Below are 21,386 nucleotides of genomic sequence, written 5' to 3'. Positions count from 1 at the left end.
AACTGTGTGCCATTTCTTCAAGGTCCCAGGGATAAAAGCACACCCCTGTCCATTTATTAATTCACCTTCAACATGAAGAAGTTAAGGGCATTGTTTTTCAGACAAAATAGCTAGGACTGTAGCAACCCTTTACAAACAGGTCCAGTTTTTAGGAGGTCAGACAATTTGGAGAGGAAGACTGTCAGAGCCCAGTCCTGTGGGAGAGGAAGGACACAACCAAGGCCTCAACAATTCACAGCCAGGACCTGGCAGGAACAGGTATTCCTTCCACAGGTCCACGCTCCATTGTCAGGGGTGCCCCAGAGAGATCCAGGGAATTGTTCACTGACCACTGACTGCAACAAAGCCCCAGGGATTAAGCACAGGTTGAGGGCAGGAGACATGGGGGCCACCAGAAAGTAGGAAGTCACTCAAGAGGTGAATTTTGCTTAACTATATGTTTTAGGCAAAGTAATACATACACAAAGAGAGAATTTTGAGCTTTTAAAAATAATTTTGTGATTTATCCATCACAAAGGATAATTTAAAATAGCTACATCATATTCTTTGACTGTTATACAATATATAAAATTAAGGAATCTCACTCATATGTGGAAACTAAAAAAAGCTGAATTCATTGAAATAGAGAACACAATGGTGGTTGCCAGGGGGTCGGGGTGGGGGAAATAGGGAGATACTGGCCAAAGGGTACAGAGTTTCAGTTGTGTAAGATGAATAAGTTCTGGAGATATACAACATAGTAAGTATAATTAGCAGTGCTGTATTACATACTTGAAAGTTGTTGGGAGAGTAGATCTTAAATGTTATCACCACACACACACACAAAATGGTAATTATGTGAGGGGATGGAGGTGTTAACTAACCTTACTGTGGTGATATTTTTGCAATACATACGTGTATCAAATCATCGTGTTGTATACCTTAAACTTACATATGTCATGTGTCAATAAGATCTTAATAGAGCTGCGGGTAAAAAGCAGCAAGAGAAGCAAAGCACTAGGGAAGATGTGGGAGTGAGAAGTTGGCTGCAGAGAAGATGAGTGCATCTGTGGCAGGTAACTCAATGGACAAACTTGATTTGATGTTAGCATTAATTTAAATGAATATGAAAGAACTGACTATTAAAGTGATAAAACTGGACAAATTATGCCCCACCTAAAAACAATCTAATTCAGGATCTAAATTGTTATGGGTGGTTAGTTACCATTAAACTTGCAAGCTGAGTCATTTCCAGACCACATCCTTTCTTCACATTGTACTGATACATGTTTATAATAATCTCAACTGTATTTTCATCACAGTTTATGTGTACATTCCAATGTATAGTTCCTGAGCCTCTTATTTAGAAAGTCTTTACTTAAATGGTACACTAATGACCTAACAGGTTTAATTAAACTTTGAACACAACAGAGTACAAAATAATATTTTAAAGAATAAGGAACACTGGTTTCATTCTTGTGATCCTATGGAGGCCAAGCTACCATTTAGAGGAGAGAGATTCAATGGTGTGGGTTCCATACTTAGAAGCCTACTATAGGATCCTAAACAGATCTCACTGCAGCCCTCTAAGGTAGTTGTCACTTTATTACACAGATAAAGACAGAGGTTATTATCTGTCTGAAGTGACAACTGCAGCATGGGGATCCCTACCTAGCTCTCATTCTATTCAGATGCAAATGGCCCTTTGGTAACTGTGTAGAATTGGTGAAAATGGTATACTACTTAGAGACAGTACATCACCTTAGAGCCTGCAGTTAGCCAGGGTAAAAGTGTGATCTCAATGGTCTCTTCGAGTATAAACTACTTTTTTTTAATGGGAAAAATAATGCTTATCCAGGGAGTTTTAAATGCTGCCTTCTAACTACTTCACCACATTTATTAAAATGTCCTAATTTTTTCTCTTCTAAAATGTAATCTCTAAAGATTTGCATCTTTGATTTAATTTTATTGCCATGATTTAATTTTATTCCCAGCTCAGATTTTGTAATGAAGTCCATGGAAAAATGTAAATGGAAATTCACTTTATGAAAAACTTGGCTGTAACATTTATTCTGATCAACACGGATCATTTGTATCCTATTGAGTTTCTACTTTAATATTGCAGCTTGGATCTGTTTTCTGTTGTCAGACTTTAATACACAAAACATTGCTGTAAAATCTCTCAAGTAACACTACCTACAATTACTTGTCAAACTGGGTTAGAAAGCCTTTGTTTGAGCCCTGAAACCCAAAGAGAGCACCTTCAGCCTTATACAACTGTGGGGAAGCTTCTAGGTGTGGGTGGAAAATCAATAGTGAGGGTTAACTGAAGAGGCTGCCACCATGAGGAGGAGCAAGAGAGAGAGAGAAGACAGGAGGGACTCAGGATGAGGATCAAACAGCTCGAGTCTTACCAGAACGTGTCAAAAGACCAGACAAGCCAAGAACTCTGTTTCCTCATCAATAAGTTGAAGTACATGCATTAGAGGTGTTCTAATTTCCCTCAGAATATGAGTCCTGTCCCTGAAAGACAGCCTGAAGCCTTCAAGACCAGGTAAAAAGTCAACAGCAGTCAACACAGGCATTCCGACCTTGACAGTGAATGAAACAAGGAGACAAAGAATTTTGTAAATTAGGCAGTCATGTGGAACCATGAGGCTGAATTCATTTGAAATTTAGAGTTAGCTTTTCTTTTAATTTAAGTATAGTTGATTTATAATATCATGTTAGTTTTAGGTATACAGCAAAGTGATTCAGTTATACATACATATGTATATATCTATATTCTTTTTTCAATTCTTTTCCATAGTAGCTGATTACAAGATACTGAATATAATTCGTGTACTATACAGTAAATCCTTGTTGTTTATCTATTTTATATATGGTAGCATGCATCTATAAATTCCATACTCCCAATTTATCCCTCCCGCACTTTGGTAACCATAAGTTTGTTTTCTATGCCTCTGAATATGTTTCTGCTTTATAATAAGTTCATTTGTACTATTTTTAAGATTCCACATATAAGTGATATGATGCAATATTTGTCTTTCTCTGGCTGACTTAACTTCACTTAGTATGATAATCTCTAGGTCCAGAAACATAGGCAAAACATTCTCTGACATAAATTGTAGCAGTGTTTTCTTAGGTCAGTCTCCCAAGACAGTAGAAATAAAAGCAAAAATAAACAAATGGAACCTAATCAAACTTAGAAGCTTTTGCACAGCAAAGGAGTACATAAACAAAATGAAAAGACAACCTACGAACTGGGAGAAAATATTTGCAAACTATGCAAGTGACAAAGGATTAATTTCCAAAATAGACAAACAGCTCATACAACTGAATATCAAAAAAACAAACAACCCAACCAAAAAATGGGCAGATCTAAATAGACATTTCTCCAAAGAAGGCATACAGATGGCCAACAGGCATATTAAAGATGCTCAACATTGCTAATTATTAGAGAAATGCAAATCAAAACTACAGTGAGATATCACCTCACATCAATCAGAATGGCCATCATCAAAAAGTCTATGAATAATAAATTCTAGAGAGGGTATGGAGAAAAGAGAACCCTCCTACACTGTTGGTAGGAATGTAAATTGGTGCAGGCACTATGGAAAACAGTATGGAGGTTCCTTAAAAAACTAAAAATAGAGTTGTCATATGATCCTGCAATCCTACTCTTGGACATCTATCCGGAAAAGACAAAAGCTCTAATTTGAAAAGATACATGCACCCCAATGTGCATAGGGGAACTGTTTACAATAGCCAAGACATGGAAGCAACCTAAGTGTCCATCAACAGATGAACGGATAAAGAAAATGTGGTATTTTATACATGTATATATATACACACAGTGGAATATTATTCAGCCATAAAAATGAAATAATGCCATTTGTAGAGTTAACTTTTGAGGAGAAAGATCGTTATATGTTTCTAGAGCTATCCAAGTTTGAGGTGGTTCTGATTCTAGAAACTTAACCCCAACCATTTAAACACTGTGTAACAGAGAAGAACAAACCTGACTCCATATTGAATCAATTCCCTTAGCTCTAACCCTTGTGCTCTGTTGCCTGTGCTTAGTCATGCTGGCTCTGCACCTTTCTCTAAAAGAATGTTGCATATAGCCTGAAATATACATGGAAGCCCTTTCTCAAGGCTCTGCCTCCCAGGCTTGACCTTTAAAGCCATAACACTTTTCCTTCATATGGAGATTAAAAGTTGCAGAACAGAAAATACCATTTGTCTTGTTGGTGGTTTATAGAAATATCATGACCTGACCTACATGGACAGCTGCACCAAGAAATCTGCAACAGTCACACCCCCTACCCTTTTGGTATAAAAGAAACCTGAATTCTAATTCAGGTAAGGTGGTTCTTTGGGACACTAGTCCTCCATCTCCTCAGTCTGCTGGTTTTCCAAATAAAGTCACTATTCCTTGCCCCAACACCTCATCTCTCTCCATTAACTGATTTATTGGCTTGTCATGTGGCAATCAATATGAGCTTGGACTCTTTAACAATTGTTGAAGCTAGCTTGATAAAAGGAAACTGAATGCTAAACCTTGTCTGAAACTCTCCGCAGTTTATCTCCTTAAGCAGTAGCTCTATAAATTTTCAGGCTCCTACTAAATTATATGGGAAACATAACTTAAGCACTGTTTGACTACCTCTTCAAAAATGCTCTGAAAATAAGGAACAAGATCACCCTCAGTCTCTGCCTTTTCCACCCACCAAAACAAACTGTTTAAGCCCACATTTTAATATTTAACCATAGTTTGCTGTCTAAGAGATCTGTATTGATGCCTCTTTCTTTCCCACTAGACTACTAGCTCCTAGGGGTCAGGGATTGTTTGGTGTTTGCTGCTGCCTTCTACACAAGGTTTAGCACTGTTTCTGACACCTGCTAAGGAAGAGCAATAAGTGTGTGCTGACTTGAACCAAATTTAAAATAAGGTGAAATTCCTCTCTTTCCTTTATTCATTTAATATGTCGTTATAATTGAATGTTAAACAATAACCTCAAAAAGGAGTTGGTGTTTATATCATGATAGTCAGAATTTCTGAGGTATCAAACAAAATGATTTGTTTGGAGTGGGGGAGAATTTTCTATTGTAGTACAATCCACATAACATAAAATTAACTACATTTAGTGTGTTCACAATGTTATGAGCATTTTTAAAATTAAAGTCTAATAAAGAAAATATTTACAAAGAAAGGAGCCACTACCTTTAAAAACACTACTTGAGCACATTTCATTTCTGTAAATTCTCACTTTGCTTATGTTAGAATTTCAGAGAAAGGATGTCATAATTAGTATACATTTAGTAATAGTATAATAGCATATATTCTTTGGCATTTATCTTAGTGATAAAATATTCCTATGAAGGCAATACCAGAGTGTTTTGAGCCTTATGGGTAGTACTCAGAGCTCCTCAAGTAGTGCAGGGCATTCGTGTTTACACACACGTGCCCACAAGCACACTCTGCAGCCCCATGAACAACCCAGCCAGCAAGGCTGCCTCTCAGTTCCATGACCTCCTCAACTTTGATGATCTTGTCCTCCATTCTACTTCCACCATCCACTCCCTGAACCATCTCATGACATTGTCATCACCTATAATTCTTACAACTCCATAAACATTCTCTGCTCAGAGTTTCCATTAGTTTTTTAGTTCAACTGCTCCCAGTTTGACCAGTCTGCAAACTCAATGAGCTATCCATCCCTTTGAGTTCCCAGGTTTGTCCCAATCCTTAAGCTTTTTTTTTTCACTTGTCAACTTACACAGCTTAAGACCTGTCATTTCAATGATACCCTTGCCAGTCCCGTAAACTTCCTTGCCCCTCTGTTTTGTTTTACAGCCAAACCCCATCTAAGACAGGTTCACATGACAGGTAAGGACAGAAATCTGGAGCAAGATGGTGTATGTCTATTTTTGATCACTGAGCATTCTGAGCACCCAGCCTAGTGCCTATGTGTTGTAGGCAGTAAAGATATATTTGCTGTGTGAACACCCCATCCCTTAATATTCTTAAATGGGTGAAATCTGATTAAAATGACCAGGATTAGGAGGCAGCAGGATGAGATAGACAGACGACTGTAGTATTACCAGACCACCCAGCTGATTGCGTGTGTATAAAGCCTCAGGATTTTCAGTACCAACTGCTTCTCTCTCTCTCTGTGCCCTCCACCTTCCCTGTATTCTTGAGCTGCTGCCACCACCCACTTACACCCCACCACATCATGACTGCCCCCAAATTTCTGTAGAGAATACTCTAACGATATTTAAATGTTTTGGAGATGGAATTTCAACAGCCCTGTCACTTTGATTGTGTTTCAGCCAAATGAGATTGCTCTAATTACCCACATCACTTTGGATGGAGCAGTTTCAACTTTTCTCATTTCCAAGTTCCTCTCACTCTAATGAAATAACAGGAATATAGCAACTGAAAAATCATGTCTCTTACTAAACCTGTCTCTTATAATTTTGTATTCCTTAATTCAGCATGTTCAATGTTGAAGATGATTCCTAGGTTGCTCTTTTCCCATTATGACTTTTTTCCTAGTTAGATTCAATATATATAACTCTTTGGGAAAAAAATAATAACTTTGATTCCATCATATAAAAAGAGGCAGGGGCTGGGCTTCCCTGGTGGCGCAGTGGTTGAGAGTCTGCCTGCCGATGCAGGGGACACGGGTTCGTGCCCCTGTCCAGGAGGATCCCACATGCCGCAGAGCGGCTGGGCCTGGGAGCCATGGCCGCTGGGCCTGCGTGTCCAGAGCCTGTGCTCTGCAACGGGAGAGGCCACAACAGTGAGGGGCCCGCATACCGCAAAAAAAAAAAAAAGACGCAGAAATCTTCAGAGAGAAGTCAAGCATCTCTGTCTACACAGGTGAAATACTATAGATAATCGAAGATATTATCTACATAATTCCTGCTCAGAATATATACTCACCTGAAATTATCTCATACATAATAGCATTGATATTTTGGTGCTTCTGTGGATGAACATATATATTCCAATTCTCTTCTTATATTTTCCAAAATATCAAAAGTAGAACCCAGAAGTTGAATTTCAGATGTCCTAGCCGGCTCACCTTAGTATTATAATTGGACTGTGAAAGTATACTGATTTCTTTATCATTTTGACCTTTGATATGGACCTTTCATTTTGACTCTGATATCACCATAAATTATGAAAGCCTTAAAGTAACAAGATAACAGTACCCTAACAGCCCAAGCAAGGCCAAGAAACACATCATTTATTTATCATAATTTTTGAAATATAAACTTGGTCGTAGCATTTTACAATTCATATACATTTTCTCCCTTTAGGCTTGAGATAGTGAGAACTACCTATCCCTAAACATATACCACATCACTGAGGAGAAATCTTACTATTTCCCAAGCTTATCCTGGGAGCCATCTAAATGTTTTTTGTTCTGTAACAAATCTAGCTTCCATTTGAAGTGTACAGTTAGAAGACAAAACCTGTAAAGTTCACTTAAGAGCAAGTTGTAAAGATGTATGGCAACATCTAATTTTGGATTACATCTTCATCAGAAGAGTCTGTCTGATAGCAGGAAAAGCCCTGAGACCTGAAGTGAGAACTTTGGCACCTGAATTCCAGGTTAATCAATTTAAAACTGTGTAATAATCAATAATTACCAACAAATAATCAATTTATACCTTGTGAAAACACTTCTAAACTTCCGTTAATACTGCCTTTGCTCACACCAGTTAGAATGGGCATCATCAGAAAATCTACAAACAACAAATGCTGGAGAGGGTATGGAGAAAAGGGAACCTTCTTGCACTGTTGGTGGGAATGTAAATTGATACAGCCACTATGGAGAACAGTACGGAGGCTCCTTCAAAAACTAAAAATAAAACTACCATACGACACAGCAATCCCACTACTGGGCATGTACCCAGAGAAAACCATAATTCAAAAAGACACATGCACCCCAATGTTCATTGCAGCACTATTTATAATAGCCAGGTCATGGAAGCAACCTAAATGCCAATCGACAGATGAATGGATAAAGAAGTTGTGGTACATATATACAATGGAGTATTACTCAGCCATAAAAAGGAAAGAAATTGGGTCATTTGTAGAGATGTGGATGGATCTAGAGACTGTCATACAGAGTGAAGTAAGTCAGAAAGAGAAAAACAAATATCATATATTAATGCATATATGTGGAATCTAGAAAAATGGTACAGATGAACCAGTTTGCAGGGCAGAAATAGAGACACAGATGTAGAGGACAAACGTATGGACACCAAGGGGGGAAAGCGGCGGGGGTGGTAGTGGTGGTGTGATGAATTTGGAGATTGGGATTGACATGTATACACCGATGTGTATAAAATGGATAACTAATAAGAACCTGCTGTATAAAAAAAAATACTGCCTTTGCAACTATCAATCACTAATTTAAAATAGACCTATACCTATCCAAACCCCTATTATGTGAAATTACTATGCTAAGTAGCAATAGTTCAAAGAGAAACATTGCCTCTACCCTCAAGAAGCACATAGTTTAGTGAGACAAAGAGACAAAACACTGTATCAGCATAGATTTAGATGTGAAGCATGCTTTGAGAATGGGCAGAGAAACACCTGACCTGGTCTTTGGCTGATGGTAATAGCTTCTGAAAAGTGATTTAGATAAATGAGATGGCATATGTAAAACTGACAGGCACAGAGTAGTTATTCCTCGTACAACCCATCACTATGAGAAATTCAGGCTCTTTAAAGGATGGGTAGGAAATGATGAATGAGAAAGGAGACGGTGGTAAGGGATGAGAAGAGCTGTGCCGCCCTGCTGCTCCTTCCATTCAAAGCTCAGAGCCAGAGCCGTGCGTAGTGACCTGGCTGTGGTGCACCTCTCCAGAATCATGGCACGTGTCTGTTTACCAGCTCACTGACAAGAAACTTTGGATTCTGTTCTGACATTGCTTCTAGAGGATATAAGAGCAAGGGGAGGTTTGTGATGAGGAAACCTATCATCACTAGATGTCTTAGAGGTCAAGTAGCAGGAAACTAGAAAGCACAAGCAAAATGAAAATCTAATGTGTTGGCAAGTGTTAACAATTGTTATGGGACAGGTAGATCACATCTAAATATCTACTCTGCCTCTGAGTCATTGCCGCCAGTCCCTGACACAGGGCAACTGCCCCCAATTTGTAATGCATCCATTTTTAGAGCAAATTTGTTCAAGCTTTAGCCTAGTCCAAAAAGGAGAATCTTTATTCTGCTTGTCCTGTAATATTCTTGGGCAATGCCACAATTTTGCTATTCCAGAAATATCCCTGAGTCTAAAGTTTCCTTAGGGCTGAGTTGGACAGAAGCAGGAGACTCATTGCTAATGTGACTTGACTTTTGGGGCCCTCCTAAGGGGAAACCCCTACAGTATCACACAGCAGCCGCCTGTGGCACAGCCTAACTCCCCGCCTACCTGCCATGATCTTAGAAAGAAAGCCATCAATTTCTCATTTCCCTCGGGATTCAAGACTGCCTGCTTTGCATCAGATTAATGGAGGTTTTCCACATAGAAATGAAATGTGATCTCTGGTCATCTAACCGTGTGAATCTGAGGGAAAAAAGAATTCTCAAAGTGCATTTCAAAATCCTCTCATCACATCAAAGTCTGAACCACGATATAAAAAGAAGCCTAAGTTACCCACTGAGAGCAGCTGTTGTGAGGTGCTAATTCAGTAACAGTTTATTCACATCTACTATTTTACTTAATGTTTTGAACACATAAGTGACATATATTTCACATTTTGCACTTCACATAAATACAAGGCACTCCAGCAATCTTATTTTCGTTTTGCTATGTTCTTTACCAAACCTCTCCAAAAAAAATCAGACATTTTAAGAGACTGTAAAATTTTGCAATGTTTTATTATACATGCCCTGAAAGCTATGAACAGCATGGGTCCCTGTGCTTTAATCGTTTCTCTGTAAACTTGGAGTAAGAAGGAGAGGCTCTGAATCCCCTATTTTATCGCAGTGCTTTAGGTCATCTTTAATTCCTAGATGCTAACTAAGTGCCTAGCACAGTGGATTCCTAATTTGGTTACACATTAGAATCATCTGGGAAGCTTTTTAAAATCCTGATGCCCAGGTCACAGCTCAGCAACTAAATCAGAATGTCTAGGTTGGCAGCCACGAAGGAATCAGTATTTTTCAAAGATCCCAAGGTGTTTCAAAAAGGCATCAATATTTGAAACCCCTGTCCTAGCATGAAGTTGGTACTCAGTACATTTTTTCTGATAACTGATAATATAAATTAGTTGATGAGTGGGAGGGAGAATCATGAGAGAAGAGAGAACGAATGGGAGAATGATTTAGAGTTAGAAGTCCTGAGTTCAAGATCTAGCTTATTAATTTCTGTGTAACTTTGGGAAAGCAAGTCGTTAATTGTATGAATCTATTCCCTTTTTCATACAATCGAGATAATAATATTGTCCTAAGCAGTAACACCATCATCATCTTAACGACCATTACCACCTTTACTTCTTAACTATCTCATGAAATTCCCACTTTAATTCACATCTATACAACTTTAGGGCAATGACCATGCTTCTCCAGGCCATGTGTCCAAGATCTTCAGAATCAATACTTTTTAGAAAAGATTCCTCTTCTCTTCTCAGAACAATGACAGCTCAAGGAATGATTTACTGTATCATTTGCCTTCAGAATATTATCTTGGCCCACGACTACAAGGCTCAACGTTGCCCAAGCTCCCACACTGTCCTATAGCAGATGTGTGAACCAAAGGGGCATATCATCCTGTGCAACCTCTATCCTTTGTTTTTTGCAGCCAAAGTGTTACCTTTACAAAGATAAAATCCTTGTGACCAGCTGGTCTGTAGCTCTGCTGGGACAGAGCCAAAGGAATCACTTGAACTTGCAACAAGATGGATTTGAGTTTAACATTAGGAAAAATGTCCTAGGTGTAAAGGTTATTTATATTTATAAAAATAAAGGACGTGATACCCTTTTCTGTCTTACACTTTACGTAATTTTTCCTAGCATTTAGTGGGAAAAGGTATCCTTAAAGTGTAGTGGTTAAAAACATTAGCTTTGGCATCAGACAGAACTGAATTTTCATCCTGGCTCCATCGCTCACTAGCTTAACCTCTCAAAACCAGGTACCATGGCCTGACCTGTGAGATTAGGAGAGTAACACATACTGTACTTCACAAAGTTGTGAGGAATAGGGTGACCATATAATTTGCCACTCAGATCAAGATACATTTTTGAGAGTGAAAAGGGGTCACCTCATTAATTAGTGGGTTTTAATTAATCTGTAATAGAGTTAATATCTGTTCCTGGCAAACCTGAACACATGGTCAACCCACATAGTGGGCATCCACTATGTGGAAGACATGTGAAATTAGGGTAAAATGTTGAAATGAGTCAAGATGGAATTTAGTCCTTCCAATTCAGCTTGTATATCAACTCTCTGGAGGCATTTCTTATGCCAAGTCACCCATCAATGCAGGTTTATTGAATTGAACTGGGTTTAAGAAAAAAGGTAGAGATTTTCACACTTGTTAAAAACATAAATAATAATTAAAGAAAGTTTGACAAAAGGGACCATGGATATTATCCAGTCTACTGCTCATATCTTACAGTTTAGGAAACAAATTCAAAGAAAAGGCATCATCTTCCCATATTCTCCTCACAGTGAGAATCAGAGAATGGAGAAAACTCCAGGGTTCTTTCCATCAGATTATTATATTAAATTTCTCTTTGCAGTGTACCAAAAACTGTTGCTACATAAAGACACAAAACTTTGGGGAATATGTTTATGAAGGAAATGCAGCTGCCTTAGCTGCTCTCCTAAAAGCCTCTTGGAACACAAACATGTCTTTCGTAAGCATAACAAAGTGTTGTAGCCCTAAGCCACCCCTGAGCTGCCGTCTCCTCTGAGAGAAAAACGGCTGATCACTGGCTGCCATTCACTGCTTCTGTGTCTTAGGTCCGGAATCCAGAATCAGACGTGACTTTCTCAAATCGGTTTCCTGTCTTACAGAAGCATCTTGCAGGAACACTCCATGTTTTACAATACAGACAGATGTTAGAAGTGGACCTACTGAGTGCAGTCCACAATTAAATATCAAAAACCTGGAGTGTCCTTTGAAGTCTTTGATTCCCCAGTTTTTATCATCTGTTGTCAAAGATAAGAAATTACTACAAAATTAGGGTACTGCAGAATTCTATCAGAAAAGGTTAGCATCAAAGTAGCTACTAAACATCAGGTCCTACAGAGGCAAAAATCTTTGTTAGTTTCTGTCTTTGTCGTTGATGATACTTCTTCAAACAAGCAAAGGAATTTTAAGAAAGGGGGGAAATGATAACTTATTTAACAAAAAGGGAAAAATAGAGAGACCTTCTCTGGGCAAATTACTTGACCTCTCAAGGTCTCAATTTCTGGTCTGTAAAATGGGAATAAACGTGTCTACTTTACATAGCTGTTGTGAAACACAAATTCATAAATATAAGGTGTGCTCCACATGATGGGCTCTCAATACCTAATCATCTTTATTCCACCCCTTCTTTATATTTTAGGTTTAGAAGTTATCATACAGATAACTTTCAGTTCCCTGACTGGGGTTAATATGGATTTTTTTCCTCCTATGTGTACTGATAGAATATACTGAGGTAAGAACATCACAGATGTCTTTTCTAGATACACTTCTGTGTATTGACATTTATATCTTCTTATTGCTTGTGTTTCTGATGTTGAGGATGTGGGTGCCAAAAATATGAAAAGAACAAAAACAGATAGTGGAGATTTTTAAGGTCAAATATAATTTTAGTTAAACTTGAATTTGTTATGATACCTTCTCCACTCAAAAAGAATAAGTTCTGGAGTATCAGTTCAACAACCAACATTTTATTGTCTTAAGCGCTTCTCAGACTTTAGTGTATCTAAGAATCTTTTGAGAATGGTATTTAAAATGCAAATTCTGAAACCCTCCTAATAAAATCTGATTCACTACGTCTGGAGCAGGTCTCCAGGAATCTGTATTTTTGCAAGCCCATCGGTGGTCCTTGCATGATGCTTTGAGAAAATTCTCTCTGACATTCCAGGTCCTCTGCTTAGGATTCTGGAGTGCTCATAGTCCTCCAGTCCTGAGATGTGTAATCAGAGGACTACAGTCCTGCAGGAGATACTAATGGAGGTCTACACAGGGTGCTACGGAGAAATAGAAGGGAAAATGAAAAAGTACTCCAGATTCTAACTAAACAAATCCTTAAGAAATTATTCTAGGACTTCCCTGGTGGCACAGTGGTTAAGAATCTGCCTGCCAATGCAGGAGACACGGGTTCAAGCCCTGGTCCGGGAAGATCCCACATGCCATGGAGCAACTAAGTGCATGTGCCCCAACTACTGAAGCCCACAGGCTTAGAGCCTGAGCTCCACAACAAGAGAAGCCACCACAATGAGAAGCCCGCGGACCACAATGAAGAGTAGCCCACGCTCACCGCAACTAGAGAAAGCCTGCATGCAGCAATGAAGACCCAACACAGCCAAAAATAAATAAATTAATTAATTTTTAAAAAAGAAAGAAAGAAATTATTCTACACAAATTACTTTTGATAACTTGCAGCTTTCTTTCTTATTTCTCTTTTAAAACAGACAAAACCAGAAGACACTTGTATGGATTTCCTGGGTTACCTCAATGAATAATTCTTAGTCAGGTGCTAATTTTTAAAAATACCTGCCAATCTCCCTTTCAACAAGTAGGAAGTGGCCTAGGATTTAGGACTTTCAAGTATCTGCTATGTAGCAGCAGGTATTTTACCTTATTTGAGGAAGCATCTCACATTGCCAGACTGTAGCCATCCCCAAACTGCACCAAGTGTGAGCAATCTAAAATATCCATAACTCCATTAAAAGGGCTAAACTTCCCCAATGCAGACAAAGATAATGTATTCTTATATTTTAATTGCCTATCCATTTCTTTGTACCCCTCACCAGAGTCTAAGTGCCTGGAGGGAAGACACTGCCTTGCCCTCTGCTATATCCCCAATGCCGAGAACAGCGCCTAGCACAAAAAATAGTGATGACCGGATTAATGGGCAATACCTTTAATGGTTTAATAAAGAATCAATTCCAAGATCTTTAAGCACAACATCTAAGGCTCTGAATTCATCTTGCTAGCCTCATTCCTTATCATTCCCCTGCCTTTGACTTTAGCCTAAGGCGTCTCTAAATATCATACTCTGTATCAGCTATGGCTTTACTCTCCCTATTTCCTCTCCTTGAAAGGCTATTTCTTCACCTGCCTAATCCCTATATCTCCTTCTAGAATCATTTCAGTCCTCCCCCTTCATTTTTTTAAATTTAAGACCTCAGAAAATAAAAGGACTGTGGCCCTAGATTGCTAGAATATAATAAGTCTACTTCTGTTGGTCTTTAGCACCTGTGATGGCTCTTTCTTTGGTAAAGGTTTCTCAATAGGCCACTTTCTTCTGAAAGCAGTATCATTTTTTTTTTCTGTCTTTAAATGAGAACTTCAGAAAGTAACATTCAGGAAACTGGTAACTTAAAAAGTTAAAAATATAGTAAGAACCTGCTGTATATATAAAATAAATAAATAAATAAATAAATAAATAGTTAAAAATAAAAAGAGTAAGCAAATAAGACTTATTATGTTAGAAAGTCTAGGTAGATCTTACCTGGGTAGTTTTTGAGAGGGAAAATGCTTTTAAGTCAAGATTTTGGTTTTGGTCTGAACCCTCAGCCTACTCTTTTTGTTACTTTTAGTTCTTCTTATTTAGCTTTAGAATATATTCAGGTACTTTCACTACTGAATTTACATAGCAAAAAAATCCCACTGACAAGGTTAAAACTACAGCTAATTTTTTATTCAGAAAATACTGGCTATCACTTTCCAAAATTTATGTCATGATATAATTCTGAAGACAAAGTCACTGTGATACTAAACATGAGTTTTGGTTCTAGATAATTTTCTGCCCATCTGTTCTTTGCAGTGAAACCTGAAGGGTCATCTTCTAACCCTGACAATCCTTCATCGTCATCACGGAACAAGTCCCAGACGATAGCAACAACCACCTCATGTGGTTCCGATTTTCTGCAGTAGGCATTCAACGAGAGTCTCTGAGGCATACAAAACACTGTATCAAGGGCAGTGGTGACAAGATCAAAGAGACATAGATGCCCTTTTTAGAAAATAAAGAAAGCTGCAAGATCATAATAAGGCATGTGAATAAATATCTCCAACAAGAAGTAGAAAGTGATCAGTGGAATTATGAAGAGCTATAAGATTTCAGGAAAGGGAGAGACTAGCTACTTCCAGCAGGGAGAAGATTCAGAAAATATTGTGAAGGAGTTCGTCTTTGAAATATGCCTTGGAGGCTGGGGATTGGGTATAGATAAAAGATGCAAGAAAGGATATTCTAACAACTGAGGACTGTTACTGAGCTGAGGGTTAATAAATCAGTTCTTCATTTTTTCATTCACTCATTTGACAAATATCAATCAAATGTCTTTTATGGGCTACACAATGCTATGCCATAAGTATAAAGTGGTGAAAAAAGAAAGATGCAGCCCCTGCCTTAATGGAGCTTAGAGTCTAAAATCCTCTATCTACCTCCTTTCCACATTTTCACTTTGCAAGTCTGGGGCGATGTACAGTCCTGGAACTAATTAGAGTGTAGATTAAAGAGTCCAGAGCAGGACATATGGATAGTTGTTGATTGACTGCACAGAAGTGATCACTATAAGCTTGAGACCAAGTTTTATACCTACATTTATAAAGATAAGAAACAAAAAAGAGTGCCTTTTCCATTTGTTTGCTCGTAATCTAAGTATAACTAGCTAGAACTTTCATTACAACCTACTAGGTTCTGTGCTCATGACTTTTTAAAAATCGAGCGAAACAAATTAAATCATCCAAATAATAAAATAACAAATTTATTTTTTCTTCTAAGAGCTTTAAGAAACACAACAATTAGGAAGACTGAAGTTATCTTACAATAAGCCATTCATATTAAATATAAACAAATTAAATGTAAATCATCTAAATATACCAATTAAAAGACACATTGACAGAGTGGGTTAAAAAATATGACCTCATTATATGCTGTCTATGAGAAACTCACTTCAAATATAACAACATAGGGAGGTTGAAAGTAAAAAGATAGATAAAAATAACTGTAAACATTCATCAAAAGAAAGTAGAAGTGGCTATATTAATATCGCATAGGACTGTAAACTTCTGAGCAAATAAAATTATCAGACACTGAGACATTACACAAAGATGAAAGGGTAAATCCACCAAGAAGATATAGCAATCCTAAACATACGCATACCAAATATAGTTCTGCAAAATATTTCATGTAAAAATTGATAGAATTGAAAGTGGAAATAGACAAACTCATTTTTAGCTGTAGACTTTAATCCACCCTCCACCAACAACAGATAAAGCAACTAGACAAAAAAATTAACAAATATATTGAATTCAAAAAAAAAAAAATTCAACAACAGCATCAACTAACAGAGCCTAATTGATGTTTGTGGAACAATCCCCCCAATAACAGCAGAAAATACAGTGTTTTCAAGCACCCATAGAACATACACCAAAATTGGCTATATTATGGCTGTAGAGTAAACCTCAACGAATGTAAAAGAACTAAAGTCATATATATGTATTTTCCATCTACAATAAAATCAAACTTGAAATCAATAACAGAAAGATAACAGGAAAATCTCCAAACAGTTAGAGACTGAGCAACACAATTTAGTCAATATGTCAAAGAAGAAGTCTCAAAGGAAATTTTAAAAGTACATTGAACTGAGTAAAAGGGAAAATATAAAATATCAAAATTTGCAGGAAACAGCTAAAGCAGCATTGAGAAAAATTTAAAGCACTAAATGCATGCAATCAAAAAGAAGTCTCAAGGACTTCCGGGGAAGATGGCGGAAGAGTAAGATGCGGAGATCACCTTCCTCCCCACAGATACACCAGAAATACAGCTACACGTGGAACAACTCCTACAGAACACCTACTGAACGCTGGCAGAAGACCTCAGACCTCCCAAAAGGCATGTACCTGTGTAGGGCAAAGCGCAGAGATTCCCGCACAGAGGATCAGTGCCAACTGGCACTCACCAGCCCGAGAGGCTTGTCTGCTCGCCCGCCGGGGTGGGCGGCGCTGGGAGCTAAGGCTCGGGCTTCAGTCGGAGCGCAGTGAGAGGACTGGGGATGGAGGTGTCAACACAGCCTGAAGGGCCTAATGCGCCACTGCTAGCCGGGAGGGAGTCCGGAAAAAAGTCTGGACCTGCCGAAGAGGCAAGAGACTTTTTCTTCCCTCTTTGTTTCCTGGTGCGATGAGAGGGGATTAAGAGCACTGCTTACAGGAGCTCCAGAGACGAGCGCGAGCTGCGGCTGAAAGCGTGGACCCCAGAGACGGATGTGGGACGCTGGGGCTGCTGCCGCTGCCACAAGGACTATGTGCGAGCGCAGGTCACTTCCACACCCCCCTTCCGGGGAGCCTGTGCAGCCCATCACTGCTGCGGTCCCGGGATCCAGGGACGGCTTCCCTGGGAGAACGCACGGCACGCCTCGGGCTGGTGCAACGTCACGCCGGCCTCTGCTGCTGCAGGCTCGCCCGCACTCCATGCCCCTCCCTCCGCCCCGCCCCAGCCTGAGTGAGCCAGAGTCCCCAAAGCGGCTGCTCCTTTAACCCTGTCTGTCTGAGCGAAGAACAGACGCCCTCAAGCGAACTACACGGAGAGGTGGGGCCAAATCCAAAGCTGAGACCTGGGAGCTGTGAGAACAAAGAAGAGAAAGGGAAATCTCTCCCAGCAGCCTCAGAAGCAGCGGATTAAAGCTCCACAATCAACTTGATGTATCCTGCATCTGTGGAATACATGAATAGACAACGAATCATCCCAAATTGAGGAGCCAGGAGTCAGTGCTGTGCCTCTGAGGTGGGAGAGCCAACTTCAGGACACTGGTCCACAAGAGACCTCCCAGCTCCACATAATATCAAATGGCGAAAATCTTCCAGAGATCTCCATCTCAACACCAGCACCCAGCTTCACTCAATGACCAGCAAGCTACAGTGCTGAACACCCTATGCCAAACAACTAGCAAGACAGGAACACAATGCCACCCATTAGCAGAGAGGCTGCCTAAAATCATAAAAAGTCCACAGACACCCCAAAACACACCACCAGATGTGGACCTGCCCACCAGAAAGACAAGATCCAGCCTCATCCACCAGAACACAGGCACTAGTCCCCTTCACCAGGAAGCCTACACAACCCACTGAACCAACCTTAGCCACTGGGGACAGACACAAAAAAACAACGGGAACTACGAACCTGCAGCCTGCAAAAAGGAGACCCCAAACACAGTGAGATAAGCAAAATGAGAAGACAGAAAAACACACAGCAGGAGAAGGAGCAAGGCAAAAACCCACCAGACCTAACAAATGAATAGGAAATAGGCAGTCTACCTGAAAAAGAATTCAGAGTAATGATAGTAAAGATGATCCAAAATCTTGGAAATAGAATAGACAAAATGCAAGAAACAGTTAACAAGGACCTAGAAGAACTAAAGATGAATCAAGCAACAATTAAAAACACAATAAATGAAATGAAAAATACTCTAAATGGGATCAATAGCAGAATAAATGAGGCAGAAGAACGGATAAGTGACCTGGAAGGTAAAATAGTGGAAATAACTACTGCAGAGCAGAAGAAAGAAAAAAGAATGAAAAGAACTGAGGACAGTCTCAGAGACCTCTGGGACATTAAATGCACCAACATTCGAATTATAGGGGTTCCAGAAGAAGAAGAGAAAAAGACAGGGACTGAGAAAATATTTGAAGAGATTATAGTTGAAAACTTCCCTAATATGGGAAAGGAAATAGCCACTCAAGTCCAGGAGGCACAGAGAGTCCCATACAGGATAAATCCAAGGAGAAATACGCCAAGACACATATTAATCAAACTGTCAAAAATTAAATACAAAGAAAACATATTAAAAGCAGCAAGGGAAAAACAACAAATAACACAAAAGGGAATCCCCAAAAGGATAACAGCTGATCTTTCAGCAGAAACTCTGCAAGCCACAAGGGACTGGCAGCACATATTTAAAGTAATGAAGGAGAAAAACCTGCAACCAAGATTACTCTACCCAGCAAGGATCTCATTCAGATTTGAGGGAGAAATTAAAACCTTTACAGACAAGCAAAAGCTGAGAGAGTTCAGCACCACCAAACCAGATTTACAACAAATGCTAAAGGAACTTCTCTAGGCAAGAAACACAACACAAGGAAAAGACCTAAAATAATGAACCCAAAACAATTAAGAAAATGGGAATAGGAACATACATATCTATAATTACCTTAAATGTAAATGGACTAAATGCTCCCACCAAAAGACACGGATTGGCTGAATGGATACAAAAACAAGACCCATATATATGCTGTCTACAAGAGACCCACTTCAGACCTAGAGACACATACAGACTGAAAGTAAGGGGATGGAAAAAGATATTCCATGCAAATGGAAACCAAAAGAAATCTGGAGTAGCAATTCTCATATCAGACAAAATAGACTTTAAAATAAAGACTACTAGAAGAGACAAAGAAGGACACTACATAATGATCAAGGGATCGATCCAAGAAGAAGATATAACAACTGTAAATATTTATGCACCCAACATAGGAGCACCTCAATACATAAGGCAAATACTAACAGCCATAAAAGGGGAAATCGACAGTAACACAATCATAGTACGGGACTTTAACACACCACTTTCACCAATGGACAGATCATCCAAAATGAAAATAAATAAGGAAACACAAGCTTTAAATGATACATTAAACAAGATGCACTTAATTGATATTTATAGGACATTCCATCCAAAAGCAACAGAATACACATTTTTCTCAAGTGCTCATGGAACATTCTCCAGGATAGATCATATCTTGGGTCACAAATAAAGCCTTGGTAAATTTAAGAAAATTGAAATCATATGAAGTATCTTTTCCGACCACAATGCTATGAGACTAGATATCAATTACAGGAAAAGATCTGTAAAAAATACAAACACATGGAGGCTAAACAATACACTGCTTAATAATGAACTGATCACTGAAGAAATCAAAGAGGAAATTAAAAAATACCTAGAAACAAATGACAATGGAGACACGATGACCCAAAACCTATGGGATGCAGCAAAAGCAGTTCTAAGAGGGAAGTTTATAGCAATATAATCCCACCTTAAGAAACAGAAAACATCTCAAATAAACAATCTAACCTTGCACCTAAAGCAATTAGAGAAAGAAGAACAAAGACATCCCAAAGTTAGCAGAAGGAAAGAAATCATAAAAATCAGATCAGAAATAAATGAAAAAGAAATGAAGGAAACGATAGCAAAGATCAATAAAACTAAAAGCTGGTTCTTTGAGAAGTTAAACAAAATTGATAAACCATTAGCCAGACTCATCAAGAAAAAAAGGGAGAGGACTCAAATCAATAGAATTAGAAATGAAAAAGGAGAAGTAAAAACTGACACTGCAGAAATACAAAAGATCATGAGAGATTACTACAATCAACTCTATGCCAATAAAATGGACAACCTGGAAGAAATGGACAAATTCTTAGAAATGCACAACCTGCCAAGACTGAATCAGGAAGAAATAGAAAATATGAACAGACCAATCACAAGCACTGAAATTGAAACTGTGATAAAAAATCTTCCAACAAACAAAAGCCCAGGACCAGATGGCTTCACAGGCGAATTCCATCAAGCATTTAGAGAAGAGCTAACACCTATCCTTCTCAAACTCTTCCAAAATATAGCAGAGGGAGGAACACTCCCAAACTCATTCTACGAGGCCACCATCACCTTGATACCAAAACCAGACAAGGATGTCACAAAGAAAGAAAAATACAGGCCAATATCACTGATGAACATAGATGCCAAAATCCTCAACAAATACTGGCAAACAGAATCCAACAGCACGTTAAAAGGATCATACACCATGATCAAGTGGGGTTCATCCCAGGAATGCAAGGATTCTTTAATATATGCAAATCAATCAATATGATACACCATATTAACAAATTGAAGGAGAAAAACCATATGACTATCTCAATAGATTCAGAGAAAGCTTTTGACAAAATTCAACACCCATGTATGATAAAAACCCTCCAGAGAGTAGGCATAGAGGGAACTTACCTCAACATAATAAAGGTCATATATGACAAACCCACAGCCAACATCGTCCTCAATGGTGAAAAACTGAAACCATTTCCACTAAGATCAGAAACAAGACAAGGTTGCCCACTCTCACCACTCTTTTTCAACATAATTTGGAAGTTATAGAGACAGCAATCAGAG

The sequence above is a fragment of the Mesoplodon bidens genome, assembly GCF_964165515.1.
Source record: "Mesoplodon bidens genome assembly, chromosome: 3".
In the NCBI taxonomy this organism is placed as follows: Eukaryota; Metazoa; Chordata; class Mammalia; order Artiodactyla; family Ziphiidae; genus Mesoplodon; species Mesoplodon bidens.
Note: the sequence above shows the minus strand (reverse complement) of the source record.